At 44.5% G+C, this 27823-nt stretch overlaps 1 long non-coding RNA gene across 1 annotated transcript in view; it reads left to right on the top strand.

The window, feature by feature from the left end:
* LOC146338554 (uncharacterized) overlaps nucleotides 1-24055 on the top strand; it is a 32007-nt gene extending 7952 nt beyond the window's left edge. Inside the window, exons 2-3 of the long non-coding RNA XR_014784838.1 lie at nucleotides 19868-19972; nucleotides 23445-24055. This is a non-coding gene — a long non-coding RNA (uncharacterized LOC146338554). The remainder of the gene's footprint in view (nucleotides 1-19867; nucleotides 19973-23444) is intronic.
* The last annotated feature ends 3768 nt before the right edge of the window (nucleotides 24056-27823 follow it).

Here is a 27823-nt window from a genome sequence, read left to right as displayed (position 1 = left end):
ACCACTTATTTCTAAATTCCCCAAATATCCCCCAACCTTCTGCTATAGGAAAGTTATGAAAAACAGTTAGTCCTAAGGTAACAACATAATACACTAAGGGTGTCAGGGTGGACACTGAGCCCATAGAATCCCAGAGTAGTTCTGGTTCTGAGGAAGAGCAGTCGCTCCTGGGAGAGGAGCGCGCTCCTCTTTCCCAGGACCAACAGCTGACGGAGATTCCTCCCACCAGCATTCCTAGTTTAGTTAGCAGTCCAGGGAGTGACCAAGCACAGATAGCAGACTTGGTGGATGCGCGACGCAGACGCAGAGAGCGGCGCCAGATGGAGGGCGCGGAAAGGAGGCGAAGTGCCAGGTTGGCGCGCAAACAACAGCTGTGCCCAGAGGCTCCAAGGGAAAAGGGGAGGGACTCTCCCTAGTCCTTAAGTTCAGGGGTCTGCCAGTAATTCCCTTTCAAACAGGGACCAACTGTTCCAACGTAGGGCATAGGTACTGTGCTGCTCAGATCTAGTTGCAATCAGTATAGTTGTTGTAAAAGAAGAATAAAGCTTTGTAAGGAATTCCTTTGTCTGTGTCTGGACTTGGCTACTGAATTAGACTGAGAGAGGCCTCCAAGGAACCCCTGACAAAGGGCTCAATTCTAACTAGATAGGCCAAATAACAAAGGAAGAGTACAGGCAGATAGCACAGAATTGCAGGGATGGTGTCAGGAAGGCTAAAGCTGAGAATGAGCTGAGGTTAGCAAGGGATGCTAAAAACAACAAAAAGGCTTTCTTCAGCTACGTGCATAGTAAAAGGCAGAGGAAAGAAATGGTGGTTCAGCTATTAAATAAGGATGGCAAAACGATAACAGATGACAAAGAAAAGGCAGAGGTGCTCAATTCCTACTTTGGCTCAGTCTTCTCCCAAAAGAGGGTCTATGACCCCCCTGGCAAAGGCGAAGTACAGGCTGAAGGGGCAGGATTGCAGCTTGAGATCAATAGGCATATGGTCAAGGAATACCTAATTACTTTGAATGAGTTCAAATCTCCAGGGCCAGATTAACTGCATCCTAGAGTAAGAAAGGAACTGGCAGAAGAACTCTCAGAACCGCTGTCTATTCTCTTTGAGAAATCATGGAGGACGGGGGAAGTGCCAGATGACTGGAGGAGGGCTAACGTTGTCCCTATCTTCAAAAAGGGTAAAAAGGAGGAACCTGGGAACTACAGACCAGTCAGTCTGACATCAATCCCTGGGAAAATTCTGGAGCAGATGATAAAGGAATCCATCTGGAAGCACCTTGACAACAATGCCATGATTACTCGAAGCCAACATGGATTTGTCAAAAACAAGTCCTGCCAGGCAAATCTGATCTCATTTTTTGATCAAGTAACCTCCCTTGTAGACCGTGGGAATGCTGTAGTCATCATATACCTCGACTTCAGCAAAGCTTTCAACAAAGTGCCCCATGATCTCCTGATGAGCAAACTAGCTCAAAGTGGGCTAGATGAAACAATGATCCGGTGGATCCACAGTTGGCTACAGAATCGGACTCAAAGAGTGCTTATCAATGGGACCTTATCAAACTGGGGAGAGGTAATGAGTGGGGTACCTCAGGGCTCAGTCCTGGGCCCAGCGCTCTTCAACATTGTTATTAATGAATTGGAGGAGGAGGTGCAGGGAATGCTGATCAGATTTGCAGATGACACAACATTGGGCGGGATAGCTAATACTTTGGAAGACGGAAACAAAATTCAAAGTGATCTGGATAGACTGGAGCACTGGGCAGAAAACAACAGAATGACATTTAATAGGGATAAATGCCAAGTTCTGCACCTAGGTAAAAGAAACCAAATGCACAGTTACAAGATGGGGGATACGTGGCTCAACCACACTACAAGCAAGAAGGATCTTGGAATTGTTGTCGATCACAAGCTGAAGATGAGCCAACAATGTGATGTGGCTACAAAAAAGGCAAATGCTCTTTTGGGCTGCATTAATAGAAGCATAGCTTCCAAATCCTGGGAAGTACTAGTTCCCCTCTACTCAGCACTGTTTAGGCCTCATCTGGAGTACTGTGTCCAGTTCTGGGCACCACACTTTAAGAAGGATGCAGACAAACTGGAGAGGGTTCAGAGGAGGGCAACAAAGATGATCAGGGGACTGGAAACAAAGCCCTATGAAGAGAGACTGAAAGAACTGGGCATGTTTAGCCTTGAGAAGAGAAGACTGAGGGGAGATATGATAGCACTCTTCAAGTACTTGAAAGGTTGTCACAGAGAAGAAGGCCAGGATCTCTTCTTGATCATCCCAGAGTGCAGGACACGGAATAATGGGCTCAAGTGACAGGAATCCAGATTCCGGCTGAACATCAGGAAAAACGTCCTGACTGTAAGAGCAATACGACAATGGAACCAATTACCTGGGGAGGTGGTGGGCTCTCCCACACTGGAGGCCTTCAAGATGAGGGTGGACAGCCATCTGTCAGGGATGCTCTGACTTGGATTCCTGCATTGAGCTGGGGTTTGGACTCGATGGCCTTGTAAGCCCCTTCCAACCCTACTGTTCTATGATTCTATGATTCTATGCCCCAACCTCAGAGGCGACCGCCTATCCAAAGCAAGGCAAGAGAGGCACAGGGGGATCATTCTGTCCGTGCCTCTCCTGCCTTGCTATTTTTCGCTAGACAGCCATTTTCGGCTGTCTAGCGGCAGGGGAGGGGTGACCAGGAGAGGAAACTGCTATACGACACATTGGATGTGTCGTACGTGCAGCTCCACTCTCCCCACCCCAGAACGCCCCCCAGCTCTGCCCCTTTTCAGTTGCTCCACGCTCCTATTGCAAGCGCGGAGGATGGTGTTTCTCCGTGCTGCCTCGGAGGCAGCATGGAGGAGAGGGGCGGTTGGTTTTCTGGGAACTGACCTCGGAGCATGGACTCTGAGGTCGGTTCCTGGAAATGAGCATATCCTATGGCCCGCTAGATAGTATCTAGCGAGGATTGTTCTCTAAGGGTGCAATCCTATGCATGTTTAGACAGAAAAAGGTCCTACAACTCCCAGCATCCCTCAGCCAGCCATGCGGGCTGGGGAATGCTGGAAGTTGTGGGACTTTTTTCTGTCTAAACATGCATAGGATTGCACCCTAAGGACGCAATCCTATGGGGATAGGCAGCCGCCTATCCAATGCAGGGTAGAAAAAGCATGGAGGGGATCGTTCCCTCTGAGCTTTTCCTGCCCTACATTTGCAGCTAGGCAGCCAATTTTGGCTGTAAAGCCACAGGACGGCAGAGTGGGGGAGGAGGCTGCTGGACAACACATAGGATGTGTCATACCAGCATTTCTGTCTTCCCCACCCTGGAACGCCTCCTGGAATGCCCCATTTCAGCTGCTCCACACTCCTCTTCCAAGCAGGGAGCGTGGAAGGGGGGGAAGGTCAGTTCTCTGGGATTTGACCTCGGAGCACGGGCTCCCAGGTCGTTACCCAGAAAGCCACATATCCCATGGCCATCTAGCCACTGACTAGCAGCCATAGGATTGCTCCTTAAGTCTGTTTTGTGTCCAGTCACAACACCAAACCTTAAATGGCACTTTCCCTACTAGGAGAGTGGCCAGCTGTCTGACTATACAGAGAAGAGGCCTTTATTTCAAGATCTGTCAGAGTACAGTCCTCTGTTTGATGGGCTGCCCAGACCGAGCCTGGTTTAAAGTCAAAGAACCATTAGAAGGAAGAGCAGGGGTCTTGATGTTTGAAAGTAGACTGAGCAGGCACACAGGTCACCTGGTCACAGTCTTCTCCACTATAGTGAGATGTGCTGTATTTCTATTCAAATTACAGTTATTATAACTACATTTGCATTAATTCTCCAGTGTGCTGCCAATTCTGCAAATGGTCATTCTTTTCTTTCTTGACACTTCTGACACAGACCCTGGCCCAGTCTAACTCTTCCCATAGCACAAAATGCTGATGAAGCCTGTGATATCTATATCGAGATATTTGTTCATATCAGCAGGGCAAATCCATTCAGACTGGCTATTAGTTCCCTTTCCCCCTACTATTCCAATCACTTATACCAGGGATGATCTCACACTGGGACAGGGTGGCTGCTGTGTATGAACTAAACACAGAAATGTCTAAAGTAGCCTTCCCCAACCTGATTCTCATTAGATATATTGGACTACAACTCTCAGCGCCCCCAGTTAGCATACTGGCTAGGGATGCTGGGAGTTGTAGTTCAACACATCTGGAGGGCACCAGGTTGGGGAAGGCTGGTCTAAAGCAAAAACAATGTCTAAACAATACAGCTTTTCATATGAGAAAACAGCTAGAGGTATAGTGGAGTAGGATCCATCTTAATGAGTCCCTAGCTGAATTGGAGATCATTCCCTACCTTAGAGGGGGAAAAGGATAGTACTGGAGAAGGTCTTTGGCATGCTTATGCATCCTGGCATTCCTTTGCTTGTTCCAAGCTGTGCCTGCATTTTCACAGGGATTGGAGTGCATGAACCAGAGCCAGTTGTCCTTAAGTTTGCTTTCAGATGTGCAGTTTGTGAAAAATTATCTACTATCACACAAACCTTCAGTGCTATTTTCCCTATCACTTGATGCTACGTTATGAAATACTTGTAAGTGCACTTGTACTTTATAATGTATTATTCTTCTGTTAACTGGTTTTTCTATCAGCCAAGATGAAAAATCTCTTTATTTTAGAAAGACTGATTGCCCTTTTGCTCAACAAGCTTGATTTATTGCCGATATGCTTGTTGAGATTTAAATGAGAATCTCTCTCTCTCTTTCATGATGATGATGATGATGTAACAGATGGTATCTTTGCAATAAGATATTGTTTTGAAATTGTAGCTTCGTTAGTGGCTTTATATTACTGAATAATGGGATCTGACTGCATGGTCCTACCATGGATGACAGGAGGGCATGAAAAAAACGTCAAAGAAGACTATGTGTAATGATAAACAAAACTTAAGAATCCTTATTGATACTCGGTAGTCTAGGGCTAATAATTTGTTACTAGGGTCTGATTGTGGTGGCACTTCTAAGAGAGGGGACTCACCTTAAGATTTGCTTAATAGGCTGAGACCTTGAGTAGGCAGGGTGGCAGACAAAAGTGGAAAGATGGGCTAATTAGGGACCAAAGAAAAAATGGGCACAGGAGGAAGGGAGTTATGGAAAGGGTGAGCTACAAAGAAAGGGGCACTGCGGGGAAAGAAACTCACATCTGGCTTAGAGATAAGAGGGGGCACTGCCTGATTGGCAGGGAAAGAGTGGAACTTTGTAGCCAGGGGGCCCATCTTGTGGTCTATCTGGCCAGAAACTGCAGTATATCAAAAAAGCATATGCTGTTTTGAGGTAACTAGCAAAAGCTTTAGCTGCTGGACTCTAGTAAATACACAGGTTTTACCAGCTGGTATTATTACATAGCTTCCATATATTTGCATAGTTTACCTCAATTGCTTTCTCTTCTTTCATAATGAAGGCTACTTTCAAGCCTTCTGTTCAACTCCCTAAGAGGCCCAGCTTGATTCATCAATTCTTTATTTGGACTACATTTCTTCACTACCTCAGCTTTATTCTCAATGATGTCACCAGTTAATGGACATTTAATCTTTCCTTCATATTCCAGCCTCTCATGCTGATTTACTGTCATAATGCTCACTACCCAGAATTCTCATTAGCACTCTATTTCAGGAATGTGTTCTTTTCCGAGAAAGTATTTAGAAAGGTTTTGTTCCTGTGGTTATACCTGATACTAAGCTGAATGGGGCTTAAACATATGCAGAAAGCTACATATGTTCATAAGAGTTTTCCTATATCCAGTTGCCAGTAAAAATTAAAGTGAGAAAGATCTCAAGAGTGAGAAAGATCTCAAGATTCCCTTGCATACAAAATGTAATACAAGGGGGAGAGACAGATTTATTAACTGGGGTGGGCAGAGGGTAGATCAACATCTAGCTGTAGATAGCAGATCAACTAGGGTTTCTGACTCACATTTTTAAAACAATAACTAAGGGAGCAATCCTATGGCCGCTAGACAGCAGCTACGGCCATAGGATATGCTGTTTTCCAGGAACCAACCTCAGAGCCCGTGCTCTGAGGTCGGTTCCCGGAGAACCGACCTCTCCCCCCCCCCCGCACTCTCCACTTGGGAGAGGAGTGTCAGGCGGCCGAAATGGGGCATTCCAGGAGGCGTTCCAGGGCAGGGAAGGCGGAAATGCAGGTATGACACATCCTATCTCCCGGAGAACCGACCTCCCCCCACTTCTGTGCTGCCTCTGAGGCAGCATGGAACAGCCCCGTTCTCCCGCTTGCAAGAGGAGCGCAGAGTGGCTGGAAAGGGGCATGGCTGGGGGCATTCCGGGGTGGGGAGAGCATAACTGCTTGTACGACACATCCTATGTGTTGTAGAGCAGCCTCCTTCCCCACTCCATCTTCCCGCGGCTAGACAGCCCCAATCAGCTGTCTAGCCGAAAAAGAAGGGCAGAAGAGGCGCGGAGGGAATGATCCCCTCTGTGCTTCTCCTGCCCTGCTTTGGATAGGCAGTCGCCTCTGAGTTTGGAGGCGGCCACCTATCTAGATAGGATTGCTCCCTAAAAGCCATTCCCTTAACAGTGCAATTCTATGTATGTTTACTCAGAAGCAAGCCCCACTGTGTTTGATTAGGTTTACTTCCTGGTAAGTGTATATAGAACTGTGATGTTAGTTAAGCTGCTGAATTTGGTGTGGGGGACCAGGAGTAGATTTTTGAGTGAAAGGACTATGAGGTCAGTTCTTATACTGAAAATAAATTCCCAGGCTGGGCATGTTCTCAGTAGGGGTTTACGAAACCCCACTAACTTGGCTCCGCTGGGGTCCACAGGTGGGGGGAAGCGATCCATTCCTCCCCCCGGAATCCTCGATGGGGGGGAGACGATCCGTTTCTCCCCCCGGAATCCTGCCCGGCCGGCTCCGCTCCGCAGCCAGTCCGCGGAGCCACCACCTGGGCCAACCTGCAGCGGGGCCTCCAGCCACTGCCGGGCTGCTTCGGACGCAAATCTGTCTAGCCGTGGGACTTTGGAGTGTGGGAAGCGGCAGCCAGATGACACGTAGTATGTGTTGTACCAGCATTTCTGACTTGCCCGCCCTGACACGCCCCTAGGAACACCCCGTTTTTGACGCTCCGCACTCCTCTTCTGAGCGCGGAGCATGGGGCCATTCCACGCTGCCTGTGAGGCAGTGCGGGGGGGGGGGTCAGTTTTCAGGGAACCGATCTATCCTTTGGCCGTCTAGCCACTAACTAGCGGCCATAGGATTGTGCCCTAAATGACTAAATCTATTTAAATCTATTTAAAAATTCCATTTTTAAATAGATCAGAGATGATGCAGTATCAAATTACCCTGCTTGGGTTCTGCTTGAGTTCCCTCTGTGAAAAAGGAAAACCCACAAGAAGAGGAGCTAGATCATAGAATCATAGAATAGTATAGTAGGGTTGGAAGGGGCCTACAAGGCCATCGAGTCCAACGAGATCAATGAAACATATGAAAGACTCAGAGAAGGGGGATAAGGAGGGGGAAAGGGAAGGGGGGAAAGGAAGCACGTGTATAGATAGTCTGTTGTGATCCTGCATTTAAAATGGAAGCAGAAACCATATTTTAAACGTGGGATTTTAGGCTGGTGTAGAGATGCTCCATGTCAGGAAGTCATGTGTACTTAGCACACAGTTCTTCCCACAGACTCACCCAGGCATACCCAATGAGTATAGCAGAGTAGGGAGTTGAACTCAAGTGGCCCCACTCCTCCCCATTTATTTTATTTTATTTTATTTTATTTTAAAGATTGCAGCCAAAGTTTCTAAGGTGGCTCCCAAAACAATATAAAACAACTTTTTTAAAAATACAACAATATAAATTATTTAAAATTATACTGATAGTAAAACACAGCTAAAAGCAGAAGCAACAATAAAACCAGAACCAGCAGAATTTAATGATCCATTTAAAACTTGGGGAAATCAAATCATCTTCTCCTGCTGCCAAAAAGAGGGGGAAAACACCATTCAAAACCAGCCTAGTGTCCCTGGAGAAAGCATTCCACAATCAGGGTGCCACCGCTGAAAAGTCATTGCTGGTGCTAATTGCCCCCGTATTCTGTGCCACTGTGGTTGGCCACTGTGGTTGGCCACTGTGTGAACAAAATGCTGGACTAGATAAGCCTTTGGTCTTATTCAACATGCTCTTCTGTTCTTATCTACTATACCACATTGGCTCTTGGTGAATATTAAATGAAGAGCTGTCAGAATATGTGGATATAACACCAGTCTTTCATGGAATAGCCCCCTCCCCTTGCAACCCCCCCCCCCAAATCGATACATGATGCCTATAAAGGAAATGGTGAATTATTTTTCACACAGTGGAAAAAATGATCACAGGAAGCTGCTTTATACCAAGTCAGACTATTGGTTCATCTAGGGGTGCTTCCAGATCGAAGGTTCCTAGCATGACCAATCAGAAAACATTGTGCAGCAATTCCCTCTTTTCCTCAAAAAGGAAAAAGAAAGAAGAAGCAGTGGGAAAACACAGGGGGAATTCGAAGACACAGGAAGATGTTGCTGTCTGGCCCCTTGTAAATTCTGTGAATGAGGAAGAGCAACGGTGACAGAAAACCCTCATCTTCAAGTGCCCTTGGTCAGTATTGTCTGCACCGACTGGCAGAAGCTTTCCAGGGTTTCAAGGCCAAACTATATGCGATGATAAATGCATCTCCATCTAATCTACAGATTTTTTAAAAAAATGTAAATTGCAACACCAAAGGGGGAGGTGGCTGATAAATATCGGGATCTGAGCAAGTATGGAGAAGCAAATTAAGCCTTTCCTCCCCTGCTGCAATCCTGAGGAAAATCCCTCTTCTAAAGCTGTTTGTTTGTTTCTTTGCTTTGGGGGGGAAATCCATTGGCACTAGTAGGGGAGTGCTTGCCTCCCAATGTAAGTACCAGCTTTAGAGACAGCGTTTTCTTCAGGATCACAGGAGGGAAGGGAAAGGTTAAATTCCTTCTCCATGCTTGCTCTGATCCCATTAATTCTCTCTCTCTCTCTCTCTCTCTCTCTCTCTCTCACACACACACACACACACACACACACCACAAACACCCACTGATGCAATTTACATCATGTTTATTTTGGCCCTCAGTATGCATGTGTCCATCGTGTCTTTACAGACACACATTTCCCTATTAAAAGTGATGGTGTTCATCATGTGATACACAGTGGTTAAAACATGCTCGTGCATGAAGTGTGAAGCTGTCCTCATGCTCTAACTAGTGAATGGAAAACTAATTCAGATTACTGTTATCAGGTTATGACTAAGACAGAAAGGGTGGTAGGTATCAGCAAATTATTGTTCCTGAAAATTTGCAAAGTAAATTCAGTGAGATAAAACTAAAGCCTTGATAGCAGATACTTGCTACTGCTCTCCTTGTTGAATGATAGTCAAGTTAATGGAAGATAGAAATGTTCCTGACTTTTAGGAAGGATGGTCAATGAATGCCCTTTGAGGGCCATGGTGTCTTCCAAACCGAGGGAACTCTGGTGTTCCTTACAGAGAAGAATTGTAAAGGAGAGTTTCCCTGAAAGACAGCAGGCCCACCACTGCCAAATGCCCTCTGCAGTGCACAGCTATATGGAGTATTGGGTGTGTTCTTTGCATACTTTCAGTTCATTTGGAGGTGTAGATGAGACCCAGCAGGCCCGGGCAGTGTCCTTGTGTGGATGGTATATACCCTATAACATTCCCAGAATCTTCTGCAACATGCAGAGTTCCTCGGCAGATGCTAATAAGTTCCTTAGCCAGACAAGTCAATGTACTACTCTGCACTGTGTATACTGAGAATATCAGAATATCCAGCATGGCCTATCCTATAATGCACCCCATCTGTAATACTCAGTAGTGACCACTTTTTTATAATCAGGTATGGTTGTTACAATCTTGACTCCCACCTATCTCAGTAGTTGCTGGAACAAGTAACTGCTATCAAGATTTTAGTTAAACCTTTTCCGACTTCACATTTCTTTGCTTGCAAGATTTCTATTTCAAGAACAATAGCCTGACAGTTTCTATCAATCTTTACATCTTAGTCATACCTTGATAACAGGCTAATCTCAGCTCCTTTCCATTCTTTTCTTCCTCTTCCTGGATAATACTTTTATTAAACCTTACACAAGCAGAGAAAATAATTAGATGCCGTCAGTACAACCTGTTCAGGAAAAGATGGGTATATAGCACAACACACTTTTCAAAGATTGCTCTTGACAAGATAGCATGGCATATATGAATCTATGTCTATATATTCACACACAGACACACTCACACACACCCATACACTGTAGAACGTTGATGAGAGCCACCTTTGCAATGTATATGTGATTTATATAGTACTAGGCATTAATAATCAACCCCTAAATACAGCTTTTGATATTATTCCAGTGGGCCTTTTGTTAAGCAGTCGAAGAGTTCCAGTCTAAATCAAAGAATGGAAATTTAGAACAATGTTATTCGATGTTATCCAAAAGTGGTTGATACTGAATATTACAGATGGGGTGCATTATAGAATAGGCCATGCTGGATATTATTCTGATTAGGGACTAATATGTCATTATTCAAATAATTAAATGTCAAGAGGCCATCTGCCACTGAGGCTTGGAAGAGAGTGCCACTTCATGCCCCACAAGTGATCACAAGCAAGTGCCACTCCAGGTCCCCCACAATACCCTGAAGACAGAAATTCCATTTTCAATTCTGCAGCAGGTCATAGTGATTCTGACACTAGTACTGGGTTCCAACTGTCCCAGCAATGACCCAGCAAGATCCCTAATTTAGGGGACAGGGGCATAGCTCATTGGTGGAGCACAGAGTTTGCACACCAAAGGCTTCAGATTCAGTCCTTAACATCTCCAGTTAAAAGGATCATAGGTAAAAGGGCTAGGAAAGATCCCCTCCCTGTGTCCTTGGGGAGCCAGAGTCAGTCAGAAAAGATAATTCTAGGCTAGATGGATCAATGGTCTTACTCAGTATAAGGCAGCTTTGGATGTTCACTCCCCATCAGACTCATGCCAAGGGCAACAGAGAATTAGGAAATTCTCTGTTTCAGAGAAACAGAGCACTACCAAAGCTCATGCCTCTACATGGGCTCTGCCTTTTAAAGACTTCTCAAGGCCAGAGCTGAGGACTGGATCAAAGCAGAGATCAGGGATAGCAGCATTTAAGGACTTCACTCTGTCTCATCTGCCCCAGCTCCTGGAGAAGCAGTATTCCTGATCCTTTCTGGCCAGGTCCTTGCGGGGTGCTACATGTTCCACATCTAGTACTGAATAGCCCTGGTGGAACTGTGGTATTCAGATTTCCTACTACGTCACACCCCAGTTCCTCAGTCCCACCAGGTCCCCTTTTAATGCAATTGAGTACCAGCTCCACCCTTTACAAGATTGTTCTTGCCAAGGGACTAATTCTGCACTAATTCTCAGCAGGACATGGCTGTCCCATGCCTCTGATCCACTGTCTGGAGGCCATTCATCTGCCGCTTGCAGTAGAGTGTTATGCCTTTGTCAAAGCCACCATGTTTCCTTACAATATTGTGCATCTGACAGCCATTCCAAGAAACCAATGAGAGTGCCAAGCAATGGTAGGGGAAGAAGCTTATTGGATCAGTCTGGCAGGCTCAACAGACCTGATATGGGGATGGCCAAAACTGTCAATTTTGCTTTCTCTTGATTTCTCATTTTTTTCAGTTTTAAGTCTGGTTCATCCCAAACTTTGAGATTTTTTTTCCAATCTTAATGTCAGTTTGTCCTGAACTTTAAGATCTGTTGTTGCTAAAAGTTTGCATGAAAATTCGTACACATTTTTGTGTGCATTTCTCTTAATACATGCATTTTGTATACAATTTTGCCTAATATACCAGGTCGGTCCATAATGAAACAATTACTATCCATGACTTGATTGTGGATGAAGGGGCTGACCTTGTGTGTATTACTGAGACCCTGTGTGGATGAGCTGGGCGGGATGGATCTGTCTCAGCTTTGTCCACCTGGGTATTCAGTGCAGCACCAACCCAGATCAGAGGGTTACGTGGGAGGAGTTGCCATCATCCATAAGGATCCCACCTCCTTCATGAGAAAACCCATCCATCCTAGCACGTTTTGAGGGTCTGTACGTTGTGTAAGGCCAAAGAGACAGAACAGGTATGCTGCTGGTGTACCGCCCTGCTGCCCAGCAGTCTCCGTGCCTGAGCTGGCTGAGATGGTCTCGGAGGTGGTGCTGGAGAACACTAGGACTGTGGTTTTGGTGGTCTTCAGCATCCATGCTGAGGCTATCATGACAGGGCCTGCTCAGGACTTCATGGCAACCATGGCACTGTTGCAGTATATCACTAGCCTGACACATGTGGCAGGACATAACCTGGACTTGGTTTTTACTGCTGGGTGGATGAGGGATGATCTGGTTTGGGGTGTGGGGGTGTTTCAACAACCCTGTTGTCATGGTCAGATCACTTCCTTGTGAAGTTTGGTTTGGCAGTAGCAGATCCTCCCTGCAGGGGTGGGGGACCACTTAAGATGGTCCACCTCCAGAGTCTTATGGAATCTGATGGATTCCTGAACACTCTGCGGGATGTTCTCGTTGACAGGGCTGGCAATTTGGTTGAGGCCTTGGTCTCACTATGGAATGGTGAGATGGGAAAGACCATTGATACAATCGCTCCCAAGTGCCCGCTGTAGTGCTGTGGAGCCCATAATTCACCTTGGTCTACAGAAGATCTACGGGCAATGAAACAGGCTCAACGACGGCTAGAGTGTAGGTGGTGCAGGTCTCGGAGCAGGTACGATCGAAGATTAGCAAAGATTCTATTATGTGGCAGTGAGGATGGCAAAAAAAGAATCATATTATACCTCTATTATTTCATCCTCGAAATGTTGCCCAGAAGAATTGTTCCAAGTGGTGAAGAGCCTGTTGGGAACTGGCTCGGGCTCAGAGAAATTGGGATTGGAACCCTCGGTCATTTGCTATAAATTTATTTATTTATTTGATTTATTAGCCACCCATCTGGCCAGCTACCTGGCCACTCTAGGTGGCACACAATACTAATAACAAATTTACATAATAAATTTGCTAGGCACTTCGAGGAGAAAATTGCTCAGAACTTGATGCAGAGTTATCTACAAGTTATCACAGAGTCTGAGGGGTGTCCAGTGCTTCATCTGGTTGTGTTTCTTGGGATCAGTTTCAGTTGTTACAGCCTGATGATGTGGACAAGATGCTTGAATCAGTCCATCCCACCACATGTAAGCTTGACCCTTGCCCATCTTGGCTAATATGATCTAGCAGGGGTGGATTGATTGGTTGGGTCCAGGGGGTGGTAAATGCTTCGCTCTGTTGGGGGGTGGTTCCTGCTGCCTTGCAAGAGGCTGTAGTGCGCCCCCTCCTGAAGAAGACCTCCCTGGACCTAGAGGTATGTGAGAACCATCGCCCCATCGCTAATATCCCTTTTGGGGGCAAGATGCTTTAGCATGTGGTGGCGGGGCAGCTTCAGACGTTCTTGGAGGAAACTGATTATCTGGACCCATTTTGGTCTGGTTTCAGGCCAGGGTACAGCACTGAAACAGCCTTGGTTGCTCTGACTGATGACCTACTCTGGGTGAAAGACAGGAGGAATACTACCCTGTTGATCTTCCTGGATCTCTCAGTGGCTTTTGATACCATTGAACATGGTATCTTACTGGATTGGTTGTGCGGGATGGAGGCACTGTGCTACAGTGGTTCTGCTCCTAACCTGCAGGGCTGATTCCAGAGAGTGGTACTGGGGGATTCCTGTTCTACCCCATGGCTATTAAGCTCTGGGGTGCCACAGGGTTCTATTCTATCTCCCATGTCATTCAACATCTATATGAAGCCATTGGGTGAGGTTATTAGGAGTTTGGGGGTGGGGTGTCACCACTATGCTGATGATGCTGAGCTCTATTTCTCCTTGTCATTGGAGTCAGCTGGGGAGCTGGACCAGTCCCTGGAGCTGGACCAGTGCCTGGAGGCTGTAATGGGCTGGGTGAGGGCCAGTAAACTGAACCTGAATCCTGACAAGACAGAAGCTTTGTGGATTGGTGGTTCCCAAGACTGGGAATTGGGTAAGCAACCTGCCCTGGATGGAGTTGCACTCCCCCTGAAGGAGCAGGTGTGTAGCTTGGGAGTACTCTTAGATCTATTTCTGTATTGGTGCTGTGGGTGGACTCCGAGGCCTGGAGTACTTGGGGCCAGCTTCGGCTGATCCACCAGCTATGGCCTTTCCTGGGCAGAGATAACCTAGCCACAGTAGTGCATGCGCTGGTAACTTCTCAATTAGACTACTGCAATGCACTTTAGGTGGAGCTATGATTTTCACTAATATACATGTTTTTGTGAGAATTTCAAAGAGTAAATGAGTTTCGGTTCATGTATTGGTTTGAAAGTGCAAAATTAGGTAAGTTCACATTCAAATGTGAACTGAATGTATTTCTTCCCCATCCCATGCCTGATATGGCCATGGGCTGAGAATCTGGGACAGAAGACAATCTGTTTGGGTGTGAGTGTGATTACCTTAGTTATAGGATATCCTACTCTAACAACAAGCAGTGGCCCAGATAACTCAGCCATTACTTTCCAATGTTACATGATTCTGTAGAAAAGCAGATTTTTATCCAGAAGATACCATTTGGAGCCTGGGAGAGCTAGGCCAAAATAACTTCTCATCTATGGGTGTGTCATGCCTAAGCCAATCTCTAGGCTCCAGTTCCCCCACATGTAAACTCGAAATATAATAGTGATCTAGCTGAATGTACTTTGCACTTTCAGTATACAAACAATAATTACTTATTTATAAAGCACCTACTATTGTGCCATGTGCTGCATAAATTAAAAGCAAGGGCAAGTCCCTGGCAATGGCTTGCCATCAAGCAAAACATGTGATAGGAAGTGGGAGTAATAATGCTTAGAGTCAATCGAGGCTCAGCCTAGTCTCAATGCCACACTTCATCTTTGGAACATATGGACCACTTATTTATGTATTTATTTACAATATTTGTATACCGCTCCCCATCCAAACAGATTCTGTAGCAGTGAACGCAAGAGGTACAACAGTAAAAAAGATAAAAGATTAAAGCACCATATTAAAATTATTAAAAACAAAATGCCAATAAAAACCATGGCTGGTCATTTAAGGAATGCCTCCTGGAACAGAACTGTTTTCAGGAGGCGCTGGAAACAGCACAATGTTGGCGCCTGCCTGACCTCCAGCAGTGGGGAATTCCAAAGAAAGTGGGCTGCCACACAGAAGGCTCTTCTCCGGGTGGACTCCAATTGGGCCATAGGTCCATGTGAAACCACCAGGAGCAGGCCCTCTGATGACTTCAGTGACAGGGCAAGTTGGTAAGGGAAAAGGTGCTCTGTCAGGTATCCTGGTCCCAAGTTGTTTAGGGCTTTGTACACTAGTACCAAAACCTTAAACCTGGCCCAGTAGTGAATGGGCAGGCAGCACAGTTCCCTCAGCAACAGAGTTCCATGCTGAAAAGGGGCAGCTCCCAACAACAGCCAAGCTGCTGCATTCTGCGCTAGCTCCAGCTTCTGGAGCAGCCTTAAGGGCAGCCCCACATAGAACACATTGCAGTAATCCATCTTGAGGTTACTAGCACCTGTACCACTGTGGCCAAGTTATCCCTGTCCAGGAGAGGCTATATGCAAAAGAAAGGGTCCCCAAGCATGTGTAGAACATCTTTTCTTTAACACCAAGTAACCATGGCCAACTTACACATAGCTGGGATTTCCACATCAAGAGTTTGCAGCTTCAAAATAAGCTTGAATTCAAGTACCTCTCCTTTTAGAAATTAACAATGGGAATTGAAGTTCTAACTAGTTCTCCCTTGTGCCATCCATAAAGGCTACAATTTTCATTTTTTTCTTGTTCTGCTTTTAAAAGATACATCCAAAATAGCAATTACTTTTGTGATGTATTTTTAAATAATGACTTTGATACAGAAAAGAATGGCAATGTGAATCACAGTCTATATAATTGTCTTCCTCCTGCTACTGCCTTTATTATTATTTTAATCAAAATGAAAAATACAAATCCAGTGAAGTCAAAGGCTAACAGGCTGTCCCAGGTTCTTTACATTAGTTTTTAATGCCTTGTAAGAAATTGAAAATGTAGAAGATATAAAAAAATATGATAGCAAACTTTGACAGTTCAAGGGTTCCCTCCCTAATTAATGGGTAGCTCTAAAGAACCTTCCTGCAGGTTGCCACATGTCACTGACTTTTCTTGAACATCCAGTTTGAGCTGTATTCCATGTGGCTGAGTGGGGTGACCTGGAAGGTGGTTTTGTTTTGTTTGTTTGTTTAACTGAGTCTTACCACCTGAGGAAAAAAAATAATATCTAACCGTCTCTCCTACGTATCCATCATTTTCTGTCACTTGTATCTGCATGACACTGAAAGATTAACAGTAGTTGTTTATTGTTACAGTTCCTATTCTATGGATCCCTTTAAGAAGCAAATAGTGCAAGTAGTGACTTGCATGATAACAGCAGATTGATTCATTGATTGGCACTTATTATTGTCCACTCTGCCAAAGCTCTCTGGCAACTTACAAAGAATAAAAAAGAGAAAATGGTGTCAGACAAGAGGGAGTTCCAAAGATGGCGTGCCACAACAGAAAAGGCCCTGTCATCACCCACTTCACTTCCAAAAGTGGGGGATTTGGAGCCAAATCACAATTTTGTGTATCATGCAATGTCCAACTTCCCAGAAAAACCCTATTCCTCCTCTTGCAACTGGGGAGCATCCTAATTTAATGGTAGATTTAATTAAATCCTAAATTAATGGGATTTAATGCCATCTTCTTGGCATTCAGAAGATCCCAAGTTCATCTCCTAGCTTCCCCAGATAGAAGTATCCAGTAGGATATGATGAAAAAGATCCATCTCTTCCTGAGACACTGGAAAGCTGCTGCCAATCGGAGTAAACAGTACCGAGCTAGATGGACAAATAATCTGATTTAATGTATAAGGAAGCTTCCTATGGTCTAGGTAGCTCATAACAGATGAACTAGCAGTTATGACCAGCACAATTTTCAGCTGACGTCCATAGTTGCCATGGGACATTTTTTTAGGAGGAAGCAGAAGAAGGAAACATTGCCCTCTGTCTGAAAGAGCGGCACAATGCATGAGTGCACGAGAAGAAAGACCGACATAGCAGCAGATTAACTGATTGTTGGAATGTTCAGAACTGTTATTGTATATATAATTCTCATTGTTGTAAACTGAATGGTAAGATAGTAATTTGAATAGTGAGATGTGTTTATTCCTTTTTTAAAAGCCATCTTAAGCTAGTGGCTCTTACAACATGTGATGGCAATGAATTCTCTAAGTGAAAGTATGCATTGTGGGAAGAAGCACCTCCTATTTTTTTCCTGCTGCAGCCAAATCAGTTTCACTTGATGGCCCTGAGTTCTAGTATTCTGAAAGAGAATGAATCATTTATGTCTAGTCATTTTCTCTACATACTTTATAATTTTATAAACATCTGTATGTGTCACACTTTGATCCGCTCCCCCACGCCCAAATTAAGATCTTCTGCTTCATAAACATTTCTTCCCATGGAGGCTGGTGGCTTTGATTTCAGTGGGGCAGTGAATTCATTCTGGGTTTCAGTCAGAACCAGCCAGAACTCTAAAGGAGCTATCCAAGGTGCTGAATCCTATCCCCCCAAATAGGTTCAACACCTTGAACAGCTCATTTAGAGTTCTGGCTGGTTCTGACTGAAACCCAGAATGGATTCACAGCCCCAGCGAAATTGAAGCCACTGCCCCCCTCCCGAATTCTTCATAAGATCACCTGGATTCATTTGAAAACAATAAACAGCCTGTGGCACCTTAAAAGACACTTTATTGTTTTCATGCCACAGACTAGCACGGCTACCCAATTTGGATTAATTTCAGTTGCCCTTTTCTGTGCTGGAGTGGAGCATAAAAAAATTACCTAAAGCAGCATAGGAAAGAATGGAATAGTAGGCTGCATTTTCTGTCCATGCCTGCAAAGAAGAGATAATATAGACCCAGGAATAATTTGCCAGCCTACATGCAATGTATACAACAGACAAAATCTCCAGCAGTTTGCCACCAGTCTAAGATTTCTGCCTCCTATTGTTCTGTTCTCTTTACAAGCTTAGTATCACAATAAGATAGCATTAAATTATCACTAATAATAAAGGTCTCCTGTAGGATGGCCGTTTGCTGATTCATATGGATGACCTTATGCAATTGTTTCCCTCCAATTTCCATCATCTTGTGGGGCATTTTATACCACGGAGATCTAAATCTTACATCTAAATCCAACAATCCCTCCCATATTCCTAAACTATCAAAAGGTGAAGAAACATTAGCCAATTTTTTTTTGTTTTTTTTTTAATGCAGCTTGCTTTTTCAGGGAGCTGATAACTATCGACTTCGCTAGCATGACACAGCCAGACATTGAAGTAAATCTACAACCACACCGCTCCTTGGGACTTTTATTTTGTAGTGTTGAAGTGTTATGATTAACAGTGCAAATCCAATGCATGTCTAGTGAGAAGTAAGTCCTATGGATTTCAGTGAGGCTTACTCCTAGGTAAGTGGGTATAAGGCTGCAGCTTAAAGAAATAGAAATACATTTATGAACAACAAATGAGTACATATTAAAACCAGAACAAAGGAACACACTTTGAACCTAATCATTTGAAGTAGTTTCTTCTTGTTTTATATGCTTAATTCCTTAGATTTCCTTTTTTTAAAAAAGATGATATTCTCAAGATGTTGAATTCTGTAGAAGACGTGATGGATATGTCCAATTAAAATCTGCAGTGTGGTGGTGGATGTGTAGAATACGTACACTGCTGACTGAAAGGACCAACCCTACAGGTTTCTTGGCAAGACAGAAACAGGGAGGGGGTGGAGAACCCTTTCTATAATATATGAGTGAAGATGGATCTAGTCCAAAGCATTTGATTTCAGGTCCAGCCTGGAATGTTCTTGAAGGCATTATTTAGATGTTAGGTTAGTGTGTTAACGTATTGCCAACCATTAATTCAGCTCTGAGTCAGACTTAAAGGCTACTCACTAAATTACCAACAGCTTAGTGGTTTTATGTGCCAGGCATATCACAATACCTTTTCTTGCCACACATACATTTTCTGCTCAAGTGTGTGTGTGTGTGTGTGTGTGTGTGTGTGTCTGATATGGAGACAACACTATCTGAAGTATCCTGACAAGGGTTCCAGCTTTTGAAGGGTTTGACTTTTGGGCAGCTTGGAAACCAATGGTAGGCTTGTAGCTTTGAGATGCAAAGATTAATGACACACTGAGTCAACATATTGCTTCAGCGTGGGAGAAGTGAGCAGTCGGGTGATGTCAGCATGTGCTCTATCGTGCAGCCTTGAAGGAGCCAGCAATGATCAGGCTGAGGAGGAGGAGCAGCAACAATTCCAAAGCTATCATCAAGCACATAAGCCCAGAGCATTCCAAGGGGAGCTGAAACTAAAGACCAACGAGGCGTCCAATTAACAGCTAATTATTCTGGCATCAATAGAGCTTGTGCTGAACTATATGAGATTCAAAGGATAAATATGATTAGCATCTAAGACCTGGTTGAATTTTTCACTGAGAATAAACAATCCAGGTTCGTGATCCACCAGTATTGAATGCTTATAGGGCAGCAGAAACTCACTTGCAAAGAGAGTGCACTGTCAGCTCAGTGAACTCCACAAACCAAAGGGCTTCTGAAAGTGTTATGGTGGGCCTTGCCAACCCTGCCACAAGCAAGATAAGATTTTTCATGCATGTTTTGTTATCTGTTACAGGGATCTTTATCCCACTTGCCAACAAGTTTCCAGAAATAGAAGATAAGAACAACACAATTAAAATATACAGCAGCAAACCAGAAGCCAGCAGGTCTAAAAGATCAGGTAAAACAAGAAGTGGATTAAAACGATTTTGTTCAAAAATGTGGGAATTATTTTTTTAATGTCTTTGCCTGGTGTTAAAAGGACATCAACATAGGGACCAAGTGAACCTCCCTAGGGAGAGTATTCCCAAGTCAGAGGGCCACCACTGAAAAGGCCCTCTCTGTGGTAGACTCCTGCTGCACCTCAGATGGCAAAGGAAGCCAGAGCAGGGTCTCTGTTGAAGATTTTCATGTATGGACAGGCACATGTGCAGACAGGAAGTTCTAAGATACCAACATAGGAAGCTGCCTTATAATGAGTTAGACTATTGGTCCATCTAGCCCAGTATCATTGACAGTGATTGGCAGCAGCTCTCCAGGGTTTCAGGCAGGGATTTTTCCAGCTCTACCTGGAGATACCAGGGGTTGAATCTTGGACCTTCTGCATACAGAGCAGGTGCTCTACCACTGAACCATGGATGTTGGGCGGAGTGGAAATGCAACTAGCTTAATTTCTTGGAGCATGACTCAGGAGACAGGCTGTGCTCACGCTCAGAGTTTGATTATTCACAACACTGGTTCATCCATTCTTGTGTTTTATTCCACACTTAAACCAAAAATGGTTACTAAAATACTATCATTTCATCATCATCATCTACAAAAATTAAAACAATTTCTCCCCTCCCCAAAAATAAAATGAAAGACACTATATATGCTTCAAGATGCTGAAACTATGGAGAAAAAAGATAGTTGTCCCATTGCTCTTTGTAACTAATACTGTGCCTTGATGGCAATATAGACAGCAATAACATTAAACATAACATGATGCACACAGAGGTCATTGGCCAAACTAAAGCAGCAGCCAGAAAACGAGTCTTGGGATGAGATCCAGATACCATGGATAAAGCCATAGTTTTCCATCCAAAGAGGGAGATAAGTGGAATAGAAGCAGAGTCAGAGCGACTGACAAGTCTGGAAGACAAGTCTGGAAGACAAGTCTGGAACAGCAATACTACATGGAGAGAAAAAAGCCATGAGCACATGGGGGAGCTGTTGCTGAGGCAAGAGGCTAGGATTGACTTGGAACCACCTATAACAAACAGGGTCCAAAGAAAACCAATCCCAGAATGGGTGTGTGTGTGTGTGTGAGGCTAAAGGCCTAATGCCAAGGAAAGGAGCCTTCTGCCACTGCCAGCCAAGCTCCTGATAGCTAATGTAGTATAATAGCTAGAGCAGGTGTGGACAAAAGGGAGAGTGTGGTCCACCAGCCAGTTTTGGGTTAATCACTTTGTACCTGTTGGGTACTAGTATTCTTGCAAGGAATGCTGAGCTAGGTGCACACTGGACTGATCCAACAAGGCACCAGGCCAGAGCGCACACTTAAATCACTGAACACAGTTTAGTAGTTACATGATCCAGATAATGCATGCTTCCTTTTAAAATCTAAATGCATCAGTAGAACAGGGGGATCCTAGTTTGTTTACTGTGCAAAACTGACATTACATCACTCCTGAGTGTTGGGTTTGGATGTGGGAAGCCCATACTCAAATCCCCATGACGTTCTTGGGATGATCTGGGGCAAGTCACTATCTCTCCATCTAACCTACCTCGAAGGGTGACTGTGAGGCACCAGGATCTAGGAAGCCTTGTCTGGCAACTCTAATGCTCTGTGTAAGGCAAACTGTTTCCTCAGACATGCCGCATCTCTCTGCCCATCTCCCAATCCAAATTGTGTACCAGGGATACTAGTTCCAAAGCCATTTTTAAAAGGTCCCAAAATACTTAACCTCACAGGGTTGTTGTGAAAAAAAATGAGATAACCCTCTGTATACAATCCTAAAATCCTTAGAGGAAGGACTTACTACAGATCAATCAAATAAAGCAGAATAAGGTCAGCGTACAAAGCTGTAGGTTGCAAAAAGAGGGAGATGAGTGGCTGAATCAAACAGTTGGCAGAATTAGAACAACGGGGAGGGGGATGTGTGCACAGGAAGGAAGACTAAATTCAATAAGAAATATTTGGCAGAATTATTCCAACATGTTTATAGTACAGATGGGAATGTGCGTATGATTCACTCACTGAGCAAAGCTCTTGCTCCTTTTTAGAACAAAAAAAGGTCCATTGTCAATATCACATGGTGGAATGGGCTTCAAAGGCAGTTTCTGAACAGGGCAATTGTCCAATGGTTTTGGTTAGAAAATGAATGCGGTGTTATATGCTTAAAAGAATCGCTTTACAATCAAAGGTCATCTTTGCTCAGAGCTCTCTACTACTTAACCCTTCAGCTCCCAAATGAGGAGCAAATCTTTTAAAAATAGAGCATGTGGCATGGGGCAAGTCATTTCTTAGTCTAGCCTGCCCCACAGTCTTGTTGTCCCATGTATACCACCTTGAGCTCCCTGGAGGAAGGGGGAGCATGAGATCTATTTGTATGAGACAGTCATTCAGATCCAGAAGCTCAAGTTTTCCCCACCCATCCCCACAGCCACTGAGTTTTTGTTAATTTTTTTTAAAAATGCATATCCCTCTATTCAACCTACTGTCCTACCATTTATAACAATAACAGTATTGTTTATAACAATGACAGTTATATATAAAATAACAGCCATGAACATTACAACAATCTAATCAAAACTAACAATACAAACGGAGGAAAAGAGAGTTAAAACAAGGGCTTGGCAGTAGCTATACCATAATTTAGTACTCAGTTTGAACAGAAACAAGTGCAAAGTTCTTCATTTAGGAAAGAAATCAAATCCACAGGTATAAGATGAGGTGTCTGGCTTGACAGTAATAAATGTAGTTGTAGCTGATCACAAGCTGAATATGAGTCAGCAGTGTGATGTGGCTGCAAAAAAGGCAAATGTAATTTTAGGTTGCATCAACAGAGGTATATTTTCTAAATGATGGGAAATAATTCCATTCTACTGTGTGCTGGTCAGACCTCATCTTGAATACTCTGTCCAGTTCTGGGCACCACAAGGATTCAGATAAATTGGAATGAATTCAGAGAAGGACAACAAAGATGATCAGGGGACTAGAAACTAAGTCCTACGAGGAAAGATAGAAGGAACTTGATACATTTAGCCTTGAGAAGAGAAGACTGATAGGAGATATGATACCACTTTTCAAGTACCTAAAGGGTTGTCAAAAGAAGAGGGATGCAACCTATTTTCTATCATCAAAGACTGTAGGGCACAATATAATGGGTTTAAGTTACAAGAAGGCAGATTTTGGTTGAACATCAGGAAAAACCTCCTAACCGTCAAAGCAGTCAGACAATTAAACCAACTGCCAAGGAAATTGGTAGGCTTTCTGTCGTTGGAGGTATTCAAGCAAGGAGTGGACAGCCATCTGTCAGGGATGCTTTAAACTGAATTCCTGCACTGACCAGGGGGTTGAACTCAACCTAAATGGCCCCTTCCAACTGTATGATTCTGTGATTCTAACACAAGGTTCAGCAGAGCAAATGTATTTTTCTTTCTTTCTCCAGAACCACCGCCATGAGATTTCAGGAGGTGGACTTTCCTCAGGAAATGCATTCTACAAAGGCAGGGCTGCTACAGGGAAGGCCCTGTCCTACATAACCACCAATCTCAGTTCAGAAGAAGTCACAGTAACCTTGTTTGTTGTAAGTTGTCCAATGCCTGATCAATCTTACCATCTATACTAATAGAACTAAATTAGACTTTTGGCAGCTTCTTCAACAAGTAGTTGCTGGTCAGTTTATCATGCTTTGAGCCACTCTAGGCAAACTAGTTCCCATCATACCTTGACCACAAAAGTCCCCTGGATTCACCTCTCCCTAAAATCAGTTGCTCATCTGTGAAGCAAATGCATTTGGACAATTATTGAATCTTGCATGGAAGTTCTTGCACAGATGCTGAGCAAATGGCCTCTTGAGAATCCTGAGGCACATCAGCCCTAGGTTTCAGCAAAAATAACTCCGTACACTATCAAATGGGAATTTTCAAAAGGGCAGCATCAATAATTCAGACGGAAATGCTATTTTATGTTAGGATACTGGAGAGAGAAACATGTGCTTTTAGACAAAAAGGGTCGGAGTGTGGTAAAGATAAATAAAATACTATAGCTATCCTTATCAACAACAGTGCTTAAGCTTTCAAAAATCTGTTCTCACCTTCCTCAGATTTTCACCTAGAGGCAATATGACTTGCTGTGTAGGTACTGATCTATGCCAATACTGATTTGTCAGATGAGAATTGAACCCAAGAGCTGGCTAGCTATGCCTCACATCTCCTACAGGAGAGGTTTAAGCCACTGGGGGTGGGAGGACAGGGAGGTCAGCCCGCAGAGGCCTCCTTGTTCCAGAGGAAGAAACATCCACCATTATCCATTCTGTGCCATTGGTGCTCCAACAGCGGGGAGGGAGGAAGGGCTGTGCAAGGACAGATCCAGGGAGACTTTGGATATGATCCAAAGCGCTGCTGTGCTCCAAACATGTCCCCAGCAAGGGAGGGGAAATATACCAGACCTGGTGTACTTACTTTCCCTACAGCCACCCTGGCTAGCATGAGCCCTGCAGGGCTTTGGAAGAAATGGTTCCTCCATTGAGGATTCTCCCTTCCCCACTCTATAGGATTTCTCTGTGAGACTGCAATCCTGTACCCATTTACCTGGGAGTAAGTCCCTTTGAAGTCAATGGTCCTTACTTCTGAGTAGACATTATGGGATTGCACTGTGAATCTTTCTGCTCCTCCCTCTTTTCACTATACACCCACCTAAAACGTATGCCTTTATTTCCCTAACACATTTCAACTTCTGCTTTCAAGGCAATTTAAAATGTAAGACAAAATGGTATACATTTAAAATCTAATCAGATCAGTGAAACAATACAAACAAAACGGCATACCAAGCAAAAGGTGGAAGGGACACCAAAGGTCTCAGCTTCCAAAGGCAGGGCAAAAAATAATTAAAAAATAAAAGTATGTTTTTGCCTACCTTTGGAACAATACTGGAAAGGAGGCCAAATGAACATTCCAAGCTTCTGCTTTTTGTGGAGGGTAACATAATCACAGGAACATAGGAAGTTGCCTTATACCGAGTCAGACCATTGGTTCAGCTAGCTCAGTATTGACTGCACTGACTGGCAGCAGCTCTCCAGGGTTTGAAGCAAGAGTCTTTCCCAGCCCTAATTAGAGATGCCAGGGATTGAACCTGAGCAGCATAAACTCTGCCACTGAGCTATGGCCTTTTCATTTGGCTTCAGACACACAAGAGGGTACTTTCCACAGTTCGTCATTTGCTGATCTCAAATCTTGAGATGGCAATATCAGAGAAGACATCTCCTGAGATAGTCAAGACCATCTGTCCATTTATTTGAACATTTTCTATCTCATGTTCCTTCCACTAGGGCAATCCAAATCAGCTAACAACATAGAAATTTAAAAAAAGCATGAACACAACAGGTAAAAGAAAATATTACAATAACTGAACCAGTAGTTCAAACAGATTATTGGTTCAAACTTCCCCAAAGGCCTCCCTAAAGAGCCATGTCTTTACCAGATACCAGAAGCATATGGAGAGGCCATTCCAGATTATCAGCACCACAACCTAAAAGGCCCTATTTTGTTTTTTTCTGTGACCATCTGCTGAAAGTCAGTTGGTGGGAGGAATCTGAAGCCAAACCTCAGAAGGTGACCAGAACATACAGGAGAACACATATGGGAGGAAATGGTCCTTAAAATACCCAGGTCCCAAACTGTTTAGGGCTTTAAAGGTAAGAACCAGTGTCTTGATTTGAGCCTGGAAATGAGCAGGTAACCAATGCAGATCAAATAGGACTGGGAGTATATGCTCCATCTGGTCCAGCCCAGACAACAGTCTGGGAGCATTTTGGACCAACTAAGGATTTAGACACTTTGCTAGGGCAGCCCCACATTGACTGTGTTCCAGTAGTCCAGTTTTGATGTTACCAGAGCTTTATATGTCAAAACCAGCACTTTGGAAAGAAACCAATAACCAGTGCAGCTGCTTTAGGATAGGTCAGTATCCTGACTCACACCTGTCAATACTCAGGCTGTGATGTTCTGAACCAGCTGTAGTTTTTAAGACCACCTCAAGGTTAACACCAATACACTGCATTAATATAATCTAATATGGAAGTTGCCAAGCCATATCTGACCATGTCTCTGTCTTCCAGCAGTGGGAGTAGCTGGCATATTAGCTGAAGCTGGGGGCGGGGGGGGGGGCAGAGCTCTCTGGGGCACAACTTGAGAATCCAGGAGCAATGCAGGGTACAGGTTGCCACCATTTCTCCAGTAACTGCCAGCTGATTTGTCCTGGTTACCATGTTCCAGAATGAAAACAGCATAGAGGAGAGAAGCAGGGCTATTCCATCACCTGCTGCTGATAGACCAGCTGCCTTTGGCCCTCCCTTAGCTGTCACTAGCAGCAGCCACTCTATCAGGTTACCTGAACTGTTTCCACCTCTAACTGTAACTTTAAGTCCTTGTTGTGTCTGAACTTGCCTTTTCTTCCCTTTTCACCCTCTCCACCCCCTTGTGTATCATGCCTCTTAGACCGTAAGCCTGAGGGCAGGGACTGCCTTATTACTGATCTTCTTTATCAACAATTCTTTATAAGCCATCTCAACAATTGCCATTCACCAGTAGCCAAAGTAAGCCCACTGATCCTCTTCATACACACACAAACACAGGGGCTGTGTTTCCACCAGTGATTTACTCCAACCTGGCTGTGCAGTGAGGTCTCTGTGTTTCCATGACTTTGTGGCCATTCAGCACCAGCTCCGCATTTTTTTCACGGAAAAAACGCTTCTTCTGAGACTGGTTATAGTCCAACTTTTCCAGCTTACTTTGGCTCCATTACTGGTTTCCACAACTGCACTGGGTTTGGTATCATAGTCCTGCCCATGGGGCATGTAGCCCAGCCCTTGCAGGTGTGTTGCTCACCTGCCCATGACCTCACAACCAGAAGCAGCATGTGTAGGAGAAGGGGAGAAGATACTGGAGGGAGCAGTCAGGCAGAGAGGAAGAGATGCACACAGAGGCACCTCTGACATATAAGTTCAGTGTCTGTCCATGCTGGGTATCCATATGAGGTTCCCAGCCATGGTGTTGGCAGGGAAATCACAACAGCTGCAAAGATGGCTTCAAGGAGAGTCGTTAAGGTGCGATTTCACTCTACACATGACTTTGCCAATGAGCGCCTCTTCATTAAAGCGAAGTTGTGCTTTAAGTTCCCCTTTTAGCAAAATCACCAAGGGTTTAAAAGGGCAGGAATGCTGCATACAGGACGTTGCTCCGCTTAAGGAAAAAACAGGACTTAAAAGGGGTGGGATGCTTTTCCGGTCCTTTGTTAAAGTGAAATTGTGCTTTAAGCCCCACTTTTTAGCAGAATAACCAAGGATTTAAAAGGGGGAGATTGCTGCTCCGCTTAAACAAAAAAGGGGGATTTCGGGCCTTTGTTAAAGTGAAATTGCGCTTTAAAACTCACTTTAAAGGTGGGGGGAGTCTCAGAAGTAGGGATGGCGGAGAATTCCGCCACGGACTCCAGTGAGGCCAGATTCTTTAGAATCCGCCCCCCCCCCCGGAATCCGTGACGGAACGGAGCAATCCCCCCCGCCACCCCGCAAAGTCCCTGCAGACTGGATCCTACCTGCCTCTGGCAGTCCGGATCTGGCCGCTGCTGGCCGCTGCTCCGGTGTATGGCCGCAAATGGTGTCCTGCATAGGGGACGCCATTTGCGTCACTGCGTTAGCTGTGATAGGCTACGTAAAAATTTACATAGCCTATCATGGCTAAAGCAGAGACGCAAATGGCGTCCCCTATGCAGGATGCCATTTGCGTCTGCAACAGCCTGGCTGGCGGCTCCGCAGACATACCGCAAAGC

The sequence above is a fragment of the Heloderma suspectum genome, chromosome 9 (assembly GCF_057233095.1).
Source record: "Heloderma suspectum isolate Gila_16-S chromosome 9, 16-S_ref, whole genome shotgun sequence".
Classification (NCBI taxonomy): Eukaryota; Metazoa; Chordata; class Lepidosauria; order Squamata; family Helodermatidae; genus Heloderma; species Heloderma suspectum.
Note: the sequence above shows the minus strand (reverse complement) of the source record. Positions and strands in the feature narration are given on the sequence as shown.